The sequence below is a fragment of the Mustela nivalis genome (genome assembly GCF_964662115.1).
Source record: "Mustela nivalis genome assembly, chromosome: 5".
NCBI classification, from domain to species: Eukaryota; Metazoa; Chordata; class Mammalia; order Carnivora; family Mustelidae; genus Mustela; species Mustela nivalis.
Window position 1 is genome coordinate 142,985,563 of NC_139024.1, and position 11,883 is coordinate 142,997,445.

Consider the following 11,883-nt stretch of genomic DNA (forward strand, 5'->3'; position numbering starts at 1 on the left):
AGCAAAACGGAAGTAAACAGGTTTTTTTTTTTTTCCATGTACATGGACATATTAATTACTGAACTGAAATAATTTTTCCTCGGTACCTATAATAATTATAAAATTATTATATTTCTCCTTTATAAGTCTTAAAAAGTTCTTGAGCAAAACATAAATCTTGAGATTAAAAAAGCATTTCCTGACGCACCTAGGTGGCTCAGTGGGTTAAGCCTCTGCCTTCAGCTCAGGTTGTGATCTCGGGGTCCTGGGATCGAGCCCCGCATCGGACTCTCTTCTCGCCGGGGAGCCTGCTTCCTCCTCTCTCTCTCTCTGCCTGCCTCTCTGCCTACTTGTGATCTCTGTCTGTCAAATGAATAAATAAAATCTTCAAAAAAAAAAAAAAAACCCTCATAGTCTATGTTGCTTCTATTATCTTTGACACTTAAAGTAATACTTTTATAATGTTTTTCTAACGGGTAAGCTATCCTTGGGTATTTTGATATTTACTGAGCATTGAGAAAAAATGTCAAATTCAGACTTAGTGCCGCTGGTGCAGAACAAGAGCAGGGGGAAAAGGTTCGGGTGGTAGACTGAGCTCCGTGAGGGAGCGTGGGTCCTACCTAGTGAGACTCGTGGAGGCAGAGGAGCTCAGACTTCCTGGATAGGCACCTGGGCCGTCCATGTGCTGAAATGGAGCCCGTGTCAATTAGTGAAATAGTACTAAACGTTTCGGGGTACAAGGAGAAAGGAAAACAGGACCTGCCACTGATCTTTAAGAAGTAGAATTTGGGTTCACCTCCAGCTTCTAATGGAGTCTTACCAGAAGAATTTTGACAGAAGAATCGTTTCCGTTCCATTGTTCTTGTTGACTGCCATTCATTTCTCATTACTTGTTGTTATCAGACAACTTTCTTTAGGCCAGTTTTACGAATATCTTTCAGGCTCAGAGACTTCTGGGGACTGATTTGCAATATGGAATCACCATCGGGTGGTTTTCTTGCAGAGCAAGAGTTTTACCACTAGATGGCGCAATGGCTCCATTTTATTTTTCCCTGCTTTCGTCTGGGCCGTTCCCTACGCACAGAGCCTGTACTTTTGGACTCAATTCTGTAAGATACATCTAATGTTCATTTTTTTTTCCGACAAAAACACACATGAGGAAAGTAAAGTTGAGACAAATCAAGAGCTATGCCTTATCACTAACAAATTTAACTTTCCAAAGAACATTAAGATCAGGTTCAGGGGTTATTTGCAAATCAGAAAAATCACATTAACTGTATGATTTTGGTAAGTCATTAACCTGGACCTGGATTTACGTATTTTTCTCAAATTTGTTACTCTAACCCCTAACATATTTTTTTTTCATTGAAAAGTTAATGCTTTAGTGATATTTAGTTATTTAGTTGGTCAACTTGTTGGATCAAAGGGGATACCCCAGCATAACGCCTTGTCGTAGCATGAGACTTGGTTGTACATTTCTGCTCTGCCATTTAGTGTGTGGACTTGGCCAAGTTATTTTCCTTCTGTGACCTTCAGTTTTCTCCTCAGTAAACAGGGACACTATCTCCTGTTGCATGTAATGGGTATTCAGCAAATACTCCATCCCGTTCGTCCTCTCGTGTAATGTGGGCACTGGAAGGGTCATGCCCTTCTAGACTTTGCCCTCAGTTGTGGTAGTTAAGTTCAGGTACCTCCATTTCCAAGTCAGAGCCGGATCCTCTTTCCACACAGTGCACAGTGTATTTTTAGAGAGAGGATTCGTTCCAGGTTCAAACTGTCCCACTGAACCGTGTGCTGCTCTGGCAACAGTCCGCTGGGGGAATTTCTCAGAGACATACCTCAGTAGACAAGAGCCTGGTTAGAAAAAAAGAATGGATAAACTTGCTCAGCAAGCGAATTCCTTGCGTTTTGCCAACCAAATACGTACAAGATGAGGAAGCCACAGCAGCCAACATCGATTCAATTCCCCGGTGACGGTTGTGACTCGCCTGTCAGCTGTACACAAAGTCATCCGTCACCTCAGATCCTGCTTCAAGTGGGCTTCTCGGCTTTGTTTATTGTTCTGCAGAGACAGGGAATTGTTGGGCGTCTCAGCTCCCGAGTTTCTGACCTTAAAAGCACAGGCGGAGACAAACATGCCTGTGCACTCAGGGTCTTAAAGAAATCGAGACCCAACTTGAGCAACCAGAGAAGGTACCCAACTGATCTTCACAAAGTGACATCACCCCCATTCCCTCTGCGTTGTTTCGGGGGGAGCTGGTGTTGGTGGGTGAGCCCAGCTTGTGATACAAGACACTGGTGTTCTCTTCGGTGTGGAAATCAGGAGGAGGGATGGAGATGCGTGGGAGATGTAGGGCTGAAGGAACAGCAGGTTTGAGAGACTTAGGACTTCTGGAAGCCCCGTGGTATGGACTGATGGGGAAGGGGTCAGATCTGGGTCTTCTCCCTGGTTCTGACCCCATGTGCCCATGAGACCTCACATTAGAGTAACCTCTCTGTGCCAGTTTCTTCTGGAAAACAGATTGGCTCTTTCTGTCTTCTCTTAAATGTGGGCTGAAACGTTCCATGGGACATCAGTACAGATCCGTCATTCAAGGATCTTACTGGACCCAGACTGGTTTGGCATCCTGGACCGGACATTGGCCACATCTGTTACAGTTCTAAGCTTTGGCCCACCTTGTGATTTTTCTTTTCTTTTCTTTTCTTTTTTTATTTTTTTTTAAAGATTTTATTTATTTATTTGAGAGAGAATGAGTGAGAGAGAGCACGAGAGAGGAAAAGGTCAGAAGGAGAAGCAGACTCCCCAAGGAGCCGGAGCCCGATGCGGGACTCGATCCCGGAACTCCAGGATCACAACCCGAGCCCAAGGCAGTCACTCACCCAGGCGCCCCATCTTTTGATTTCTTATCTGAAGCTTGTTTAGCTTGGAGACTTTTTGCAAGGTGAAGGAGAAGGGATGAAATTTTCAAAACTAAGGTACAACTTTTTTTTTTTTTTAAACAAGTATTTGGAGGAAATGTGTAAAACCTGTGTGGGTAATCCTTGTAATAATGTTTTACTCCCAAACCATTTTTCACATCTATAATCTCATTTTATTCTCATAATTCGTTCTTATTGGAAGAAAAGAGAAAATGCCTTTTCTTTCTTTCTTTCTTTCTTTCTTTCTTTCTTTCTTTCTTTCTTTCCTTTTTAATCAAAGCCATTTACCTGGTTAAATACAGATTATTACGATCAGATGCTAATAAGAACAGACCGGAAAGGGCCACAGCAACCTAGTTGCCGGACTCAGGTAACCCTCAGATGCCTGGAGAGATCCCCTTGGAAACTGCTTATTTCCTGCATAACCCACGACTAGATCGTTCTTCCACAATGCTTTGGCCTAAGACATTTTCAGAAAGGATGCAGAAGGCCCAGATGGGTTCTACTGAGAATTTATTAAAGAATCAACCTATTTTCTTCCAACAGAAATATCTTCCTGGGGCACCTGGGTGGCTCAGTCAGTTAAGCATCTGGCTTCGGCTCAGGTCGTGATCCCCAGGTCCTGGGATCGAGCCCCGCATGGGGCTCTCTTCTTGGCAGAAAGCCTGCTTCTCCCGCTCTTCCTTTGCTCTTTCCCACCACTCGTGCTCACTGTTTTTCTCTCTGTCTCTGGAATAAATAAGAAAATATTAAATAAAAAAGAAAGAAAGAACTTCCTTGTGATGAACATTTTTAGTCCTATGACTTCCGTGCCCAGTGTTGATAGAATGCTCATATCGACAGAAGAGCCACCATATTTAATGAAGGTTTTCCCACGAGTTAGCTTCACTAAGCAAACAATTCCTTTCATAAATAAAACAGCATGATTGTCAGAGACTCTTGTTTTCACCTTAACTGGCTGAATGCACACTACAAATTATCTGGACAGGAAAACTTGCCGAGTCAAAGCAAAACATTAAGTCTTCCTAGACATTTTTGCGTCCAAAAGAGACCAAAGAAAAAACTGTAATTTGGGTATCCCGGAGATGGGAAGCAATGTGTTCGGGCTATCTGTAAATTAGGGTCTTTGGTATTTCCGTAGCAGACGCGTTGACTACAATAGGCAGAGTGGACAGCACGAGTCAGGACTAAGTGAAAACACATCCGCGCTTGACATCAACAATCTGTTCGTGGTATTTGAGACTGTATTGAGAAAATTATTGAAAGCTGGAACCCAAACCTCGATTACAGCCGTGTCCATGAATAAAGATCAGCTCAACATTATGTCACCCCACCTTCACAATTGAGGAAACAAGAGGCAGAGATAATAAAACGGCGGATAACCCCCAAAGAATTTTTGCCTGACATTGAAACCCACACTGCTTTATCAACATCACTTTGTATCTTAAAGCATTTCTTTCTCAAATGTATATAAACTTGGTCTTCACTCACCATCTCTGGAAGGGGGCAGAGGTAGTTAAGCGTTGAAAGATTTCAAAGGATTTTGTTACATGCAGAATACAGAATTAAGACGGATTGAGCAGATAAGATTCTTCTTCTTTTTTTTTTTTTTTTGGTCAAAACAACCCCAGAAGTTTACGAAAGAAGCCCTCGAAATAGATTCTGACACAAGGGTAAGGTTTCTTCCATAAACTAAAATGAGAACAATCAAGCTAAAAATAAGGACGAATTGTTTTATTTTTGGAAATATCCATTCAGTGTCTCTATTATTAGAAAATATCAGATGTCAACTGGAGAAATGTATCAAATCATTTGGTAGGGTTCCAGGTTTTTGAAGTGCACCTCTACTGTTCTGTAATTATCTTGGCTGTGATTAATCCAGGCTGGAATCATTTTATCTGAAGCTAGCAATAACTCGGGCTCTTAATATAGTAAAAATTTGGTAAACCAGGCCCAATCTCTCTGAAATTTCCCAGTCCCACTGCTCTCTGAGCCATGAAGAAACACAGGTTTCACATAAATGTAAATAGGGTTTATTAAGGATATTCCAAAGTTCACTCTTGAGAAAAAGAATTCCAGGGACAATTAAGTGATAAAACTTGCCTCGCATCTTCCTAACTTAGACTGTCACAGTTCACCCAAGCCTCCTTAGGATTTTGAAAAACTTTGAGTTAAGAGCCCTGTTTGGCTTTGCTTCATTGCCATGAGCCCTCTGAAAAGTTGTCCATGGCAGTAAGACGGATCTCATGGCTGATCTGGGGGTCTTTTGGAAATCATTTCCAAACACATTTTTATTTTTAATATATTTTATTTTATTTTTTTGTGTGTGTGTTTTATTTTTTTATTTAATTTTTAAAATTTATTTTCAGCATAACAGTATTCATTGTTTTTTGCACCACACCCAGTGCTCCATGCAATCCATGCCCTCTATAATACCCACCACCTGGCTTCCCCAACCTCCCATCTCCCGCCCCTTCAAAACCCTCAGGTTGTTTTTCAGAGTCCATAGTCTCTCATGGTTCACCTCCCCTTCCAATTTCCCTCAACGCCCTTCTCCTCTCCATCTCCCCATGTCCTCCATGCTATTTGTTATGCTCCACAAATAAGTGAAACCATATGATAATTGACTCTCTCTGCTTGACTTATTTCACTCAGCATAATCTATTCCAGTCCCGTCCATGTTGCTACAAAAGTTGGGTATTCATCCTTTCTGATGGAGGCATAATACTCCATAGTGTATATGGACCACATCTTCCTTATCCATTCATCCGTTGAAGGGCATCTTGGTTCTTTCCACAGTTTGGCGACCATGGCCATTGTTGCTATAAACATTGGGGTAGAGATGGCCCTTCTTTTCACTACATCTGTATCTTTGGGGTAAATACCCAGTAGTGCAATTGCAGGGTCATAGGGAAGCTCTATTTTTAATTTCTTGAGGAATCTTCACACTGTTCTCCAAAGTGGCTGCACCAACTTACATTCCCACCAACAGTGTAAGAAGGTTCCCCTCTTCCGCACACACAAAACAGACAATCATATAAAAAAATGGGCAGAAGATATGAACAGACACTTCTCCAATGAAGACATACAAATGGCTATCAGACACATGAAAAAATGTTCATCATCACTAGCCATCAGGGAGATTCAAATTAAAACCACATTGAGATACCACCTTACACCACTTAGAATGGCCAAAATTAGCAAGACAGGAAGCAACATGTGTTGGAGGGGATGTGGAGAAAGGGGAACCCTCCAAACGTATTTTTAAATTTCCACCTGGTGAGCCCATCTCAAAGATCCCTGGATCAATCATGCTAAACATGAAGTAGGGTTTTAATATCTAAGTTTTAACCCACATTTTTAATCCCAGCGGCCCGGGGCTGCTCCTCTCTGGCTTCCAGTATATGCTGACCTTCAGGCTTCTCACCCTTGGCTTGACCCAGACCTCTGGATGCAGGTGCCTTCCCATTTGGCCCTGCGAGGTCATGCTTGGCAGAGGTATGTCAGCATTGCTGTAACTAGCATACCCTTCTGGGGCTTCTTGGTCCCAGACTGGCATTTGCCATCCATGACCCAGGCTCAAGTTAGTCATGTTCACTGGGATTTTCATGTAGACTCAAAGGTTGCACCTGACACGTGTCAAGTGAGAGGTACAGGCTGGATGTCACGGCATTTCCAGGCGTGAGAAGGTCAGGGACAGCTTCCCAAGTGACATGGCGTCAAGGCAGGACTCTGAAGGGTGTTTCTCCAGCCTCTGTTGAGGAGGAAAAGGATAGAGCTGGACAGTGCAGAGGGAAGGATAACAGAAACCCAGGCAGTGGGGTGGGATGTGCCAGGAGAGCGACAGACAGGAGAGGGGGAAGTGGGAGATGGCAGAAGGGGGCCAGGATGGTGCATAGACACCACATGGAAGAGCCCTCACCTGGGCTCATGAACTTGACTTTGATCCTAGAGGAAGAAGGAGCCATTGGAACTTCTGGAGAAAGAAAGGCACACCTCCATCTGACATGAGAGGGAAGGAGAGCGCTGGGGCCCGGGAGTTCCCTGGTCATTCCAGTGTCCCCTTCTCGCTGTTAGAGGAAAGAGCAAGGGCTTCCATCCAGAATCCTCCTCCTGATCTCACTTATGATTCTGAGAAACGTAATTGGCCTCACAAAAATTTCAGTTTCCCCATGTATGAAATGGTTGCAAAACTACCTCGGTGGGGACCCAGTTCTGGTGAGCGTCCGAGTTCCACCCTTGTCAAGAGGCTGTGCTGTTGGAAGAAGACGCGGCCGCCCACCGTTTGCATCCATGCGGATGGAACCGGAGGGGATTCTGTTGTGCGAATCAGTCAGAGAAAGGCCAAGGCCATCCTAGTTTTCTGCTCAGATGTGGAGTGTAGGAAATAGCACAGAGGATCCCAGGGGAAGGGAGAGAAAGCTGAATGGGGAGAAATCAGAGCGGGAGACAAACCATGAGAGACTCTGGACTCTGGGAAACAAACTGGGGGTTGATGGAGGGGACGCGGGTGGGGGAATGGGGCCACTGGTGGTTGGGCATGAAGGAAGGCACGTGATGTGATGAGCCCCGGGTGTTAAACGCAACTGATGAATTACTGAATGCTGCATCTGAAACTAATGACATACTTACTATAGGTTGGCTAATTGAACTTAAATAATAATAATAATAAAAGACACGGCTGCAGACAGCTGCAAAAGCCATGCCCTTGGCCATCACTCTACTCTTCTGGATACAGAGACGTTGATCAGCGTGCCGTGCTGTGCACCCCGGCGGCATCCCTGAGCCAGCATGGCCCAAAGTGCCCAGGACAGATAGGATCCTGCCACCTCCATGCTTCCCCTTCTTGAGCCGCTGGGTTCGTCTGTTTGCCAGGAACCCCCTACCACTGCTTTCTTCAGCAGCATTAGCCCTAGCCTTAGCTGTCATCTGGAGAAAAGCAGCCACCTGGCCTGGCTCTGGGAGCAGGAGGGCTGAAACCCTATCTGCTCAGATAGCTCCCGTGCAAAGGAGACTGTCAGAGGAAGGTGAAACCCATTGACCTCAGCCTGGCTCTTTTCACAGAAAGCTGGAAAATCCCAGTTCCCTCGTGGCTTTCCCCTTTCTTCTTTCTGAAGTTCCTTAATTGGGGGAGGGAAGGCCAGATGGGAATTGTCTCGAAGAGCTCTTACCTGGATGCTAGCCGGGGCCCAAGGTGTTGAAAATAAGCAAAAGTACATTGTCATCTATGGGATTTTATTTACACTGTAAGACACTTAGTACATTGCTATTATTAGCTAACATTTCATTTATGTCCCTTCTGTCCTTATCTTGTCTCTATATGTCGGGATTTTACAAAATTGATTTGAACACCCCAGGCACCTGGGGGGCTCCGTCGGTGGAGCATCCAGGTCTTGGTTTTGGCTCAGATCATGATCTCAGGGTCGTGAGATCGAGCCCCACGTCAGGCTCCTGCTGAGTGGGGCGTCTGCTTGAGATGCTCCCTCTCCCTCTGCCCCTCCCCCTGCCCACTCACACACCCTCTCTCTATCTAAAATAAATAGATAGATCATTTTAAAAAATTGATTTTAACCCCTCAACCCAGACTCTCTTTCTGGACTAAAGGCCTTATCTCATTCTCCCCTCACGTGGCAGCTTTTTAAATAATGTGTCCATTTGGTTCCTTGTCCCTGTCTTTGTGTTTTCCACCTCCTCTAGGCTAGACACCCACCCTGGCCCTACTCCAGGGGCCGCTGTGCCTGGACTCATCTTCTGGGGAAGAACTTGGGTAGACTCTGAGTTATGGGGATAAAAATGCCAATGGAGAAGGAGGAAAGGTGACCGAGAAACAGAGAGGAAGACAGAGAGAGGGAAGGGAGGAGGGAGAGACAGAGAGAGGGAGAGCTAGGGACAGAGAGAGAGGAGAGGGAAGGAGAGAGAAGGGAGATGGAGGGAAAAAGAGGAGGAGGCAGGGAGGGAGGAGAGAGAACTAGGGAATAGGAGAGCTGAAGAGAGACAGAGGGAAGGGAAGGAACAGAGAGAGGGAGGAGTAGAGAGATTGTTGGAGGAGAGAGAGAGCACATAGCCTCCAGAAGTTCCCACAGGGTGGGAGAGGACGAAAACCTTGACCTCCTAAGGCTTCTCTTGCAATGACCCGGAAGAAAGGGATAGAAGACTGTGTGTGGCTGTGGGAACGTACATGCCATTGCTACAGTATCGATATCACATGATCATGAAATCAGCACATATCCTCCCGGTGGATAACGGTGAGGGCTTGCTCTCTCTCTCTCTCTCTCTCGGTAAGAAGGAAGAGCGCCGGAGCCAAGGTAGGTCATGTGTTGAGTTCAGCACTTCTAGCTCTTGGCTCCTGCTGTGGCTGTTGGTTGTGCATTTTCTGGTCTCCTGGGGTCCTGGGGTCATTTTCATAAAGAACATTGCAAGTCTACATTTCCATTCTTGTATACCCCAGAAGCCCAAATCCTGCTAAAATGTTGAAGACTGTATTTTGCCTCTTCGACTTCCTTACAGATTAATTGCATTTAGAATGAAATATCAGATCTTACAAATCAAGCTGATGTCAGCAGGATGGTCAGAATATCTTCCCAGATTTATAAATAGGTATTTAGAGGTCTTCTATGAGGCAGTAACCAACGTAAACGTAGTTAGATAAAAAAATAATTTATGGTGCAAATCATTTGTTTTTAGTAGAAATTAGTGGGAAGTTTCTCAGGAATGGTCTCTGCAGTGCACCACATGTTTTCCTTTTGTTTCATGACAAATAATAAACTGCCTAAAACTGCGCTAAGACTTTTGGGATACATTAGAGTCGTATTTTATGGACTGGAGATGAAATATATCTTATCAGTGTTCAGTTTCTTGAATTTGATAACTGCACTGTGGTTACAGAGGAGAACCTCTGTTCTCGGGCAAACACTGCTCTACCCTGGGGAAGGGAACATCTCTCAAAAAGATTAGGGGAAAAAATATGGGGAGGGTGAGTCTGGCTACGTGGACTTAGCAGGATTCTTGCCGAACTTGGACAATGCAGAGACAAACACAGAAGCCCACAGGTCAAAGGCTAGTCTGGAAGAGTTTGGAAGAGGCTGGATTTGAGTTTGGTCAAAGAGAAGGTGTATCAAATAGCCAGTGGTGGTTTATAGAGAGAATAATGTGAATTGAGTTAAATAGTCAGAATGAGTTACTACCGGCAATTAGATCCTTTCATTCTACATGCCCTTTGCTACTAAGACTGCCCTTGATCAAACACTGGTCAGGGTCATCTGAGCCTTCTTTTATACTAGGTCTTAAAATTGACCCCCTTCCTGTACTTGGCCTACCCCAGCCTAGACTTAGCAAAGAATCCTGCTAGGTCATCTAGCAAGAGTCCCCTATTTTGGACATGACCTCTGAGTAATATCCAACCACACCTCCCCTCCGACCCCTTACTCCTTGGGTGGAAACCCTCAGATGTTCTTACCAGGTTCAGCGGTGAGTCTGTTGTCCCTCCCCCAGGGCTTATGTTTCCAGAGATGCTAAGATTGGTCCCAGCTGGGGTAGAAGTGCTTAGGATCCAACACAGAGAGCGTGGGTGGCGTGAAGAGACAGCCATGCAATAGAAAAATGATGAGAGCAAAAGTAACAGGGCTAGGAGTCAGTTGCTGTGAGGATCTAGACTGAAGTGTGTGCTAAAGAATGGGTACAACTTTGCCACGTAGAGAAACAGAAGAAGGAGTGCTCCAGGAGGAGAGCTTCGAATGGGGACCTTCCATGTCTTGGCTCAAACAACTGATCTACTGGTAGGGATTCCAGACCCTGTCTGGGGGTCCCCCTTAAATCACTCCATGGGGCACCCAGCCCTGCCCCCAGGAAAATGCTCATTTCAATGACCCACATGCTACAACGCCCTGCCTTGGTTTATTATCAAGGGATTTATTAAAGAGGAACTTTGGCCCTTTGGTTTGAAATGTCAAAAAAGAAGCGTTTCTCTCTTTCTTTAAGGACACGATCTTTCTTTTGGTTCTTCTGAAAGTGACTGAGAAGACCAAAAAGGGTGAAGCAGGGAAGGAAGAAGGAAAATAGAAAGCTTGGCACCGGGGCCTGGAAAACGAGCCCCTACGTGTGGAAAATGTTTTCGCAGTTTCTCCTAGGCAGGACTCGACGCAAAGAAATCATGCAGAAAAGCCCATGGAAAATTCAAGCAAAATATTTTTAGCTAGTTGACCTTTTTGTAAGAGTAGTATCTCCTTTAAAAGGAAAAATGATCGAAAGAATGTTATGGTACTAATACTTGGAAGGGAGGCCGGAGCAGGAATAAGCCAGAGGTAAAAATATCCAAGTTGGGGTATACATTTGTGGGCCCTGGGCACACAGTGCCTCATCTTTCTGGACTGGATGGTCTGGGGCTCTTTTCTCTTAAATCTGGTAGAACTGCGCCCTTTGCCTCTTGGAATATGTCTCAGGCTCACTTCTCCCTTCTCAGAAGGCGCCCTTACAGCTCCCTCTCTCCCCCTCTTCCTGTCCCCACCACCATTTCCCTACTTCCTTCCCTCTGTCCCTACCATTTTTCTTTACTGTGCTCAGGAACAAGCAGCATCTTGGAGGGGGTGAAGCTTCTGGTTAGGAGCCTCGGCTAGAGAGTCTCGATGGTCTGCATTTGTGTCCAGACTCTGCTACTTACTATATGCGTGATCTTGGGCCACTTAATTTCTCTGGGCTTCTGTTTCCTTATCTGTACGATGGGGAAGGGTCACAGTGGCCACCTCATGGGGTGGTCGGGATGGTTAAAGGAGAGAAAAGTCCAAGGGAATTCTCAGGGGAGCTGGAGGAGCTCCTTAGAAACCTTAGAAACCTACTCCCTGACTCTCTGCTCAAGGGAGGAGGAGTGTAAGATAAGCCACCTGCTGAGGATGCCCTATCCAGCCCTCCTGGGATTTTCATACCTTCCAGTGTCATTCCAGTACTCCCTGAGTTGATTCTGTTGTACTTGGCTAGATTGCTTGGACAGAA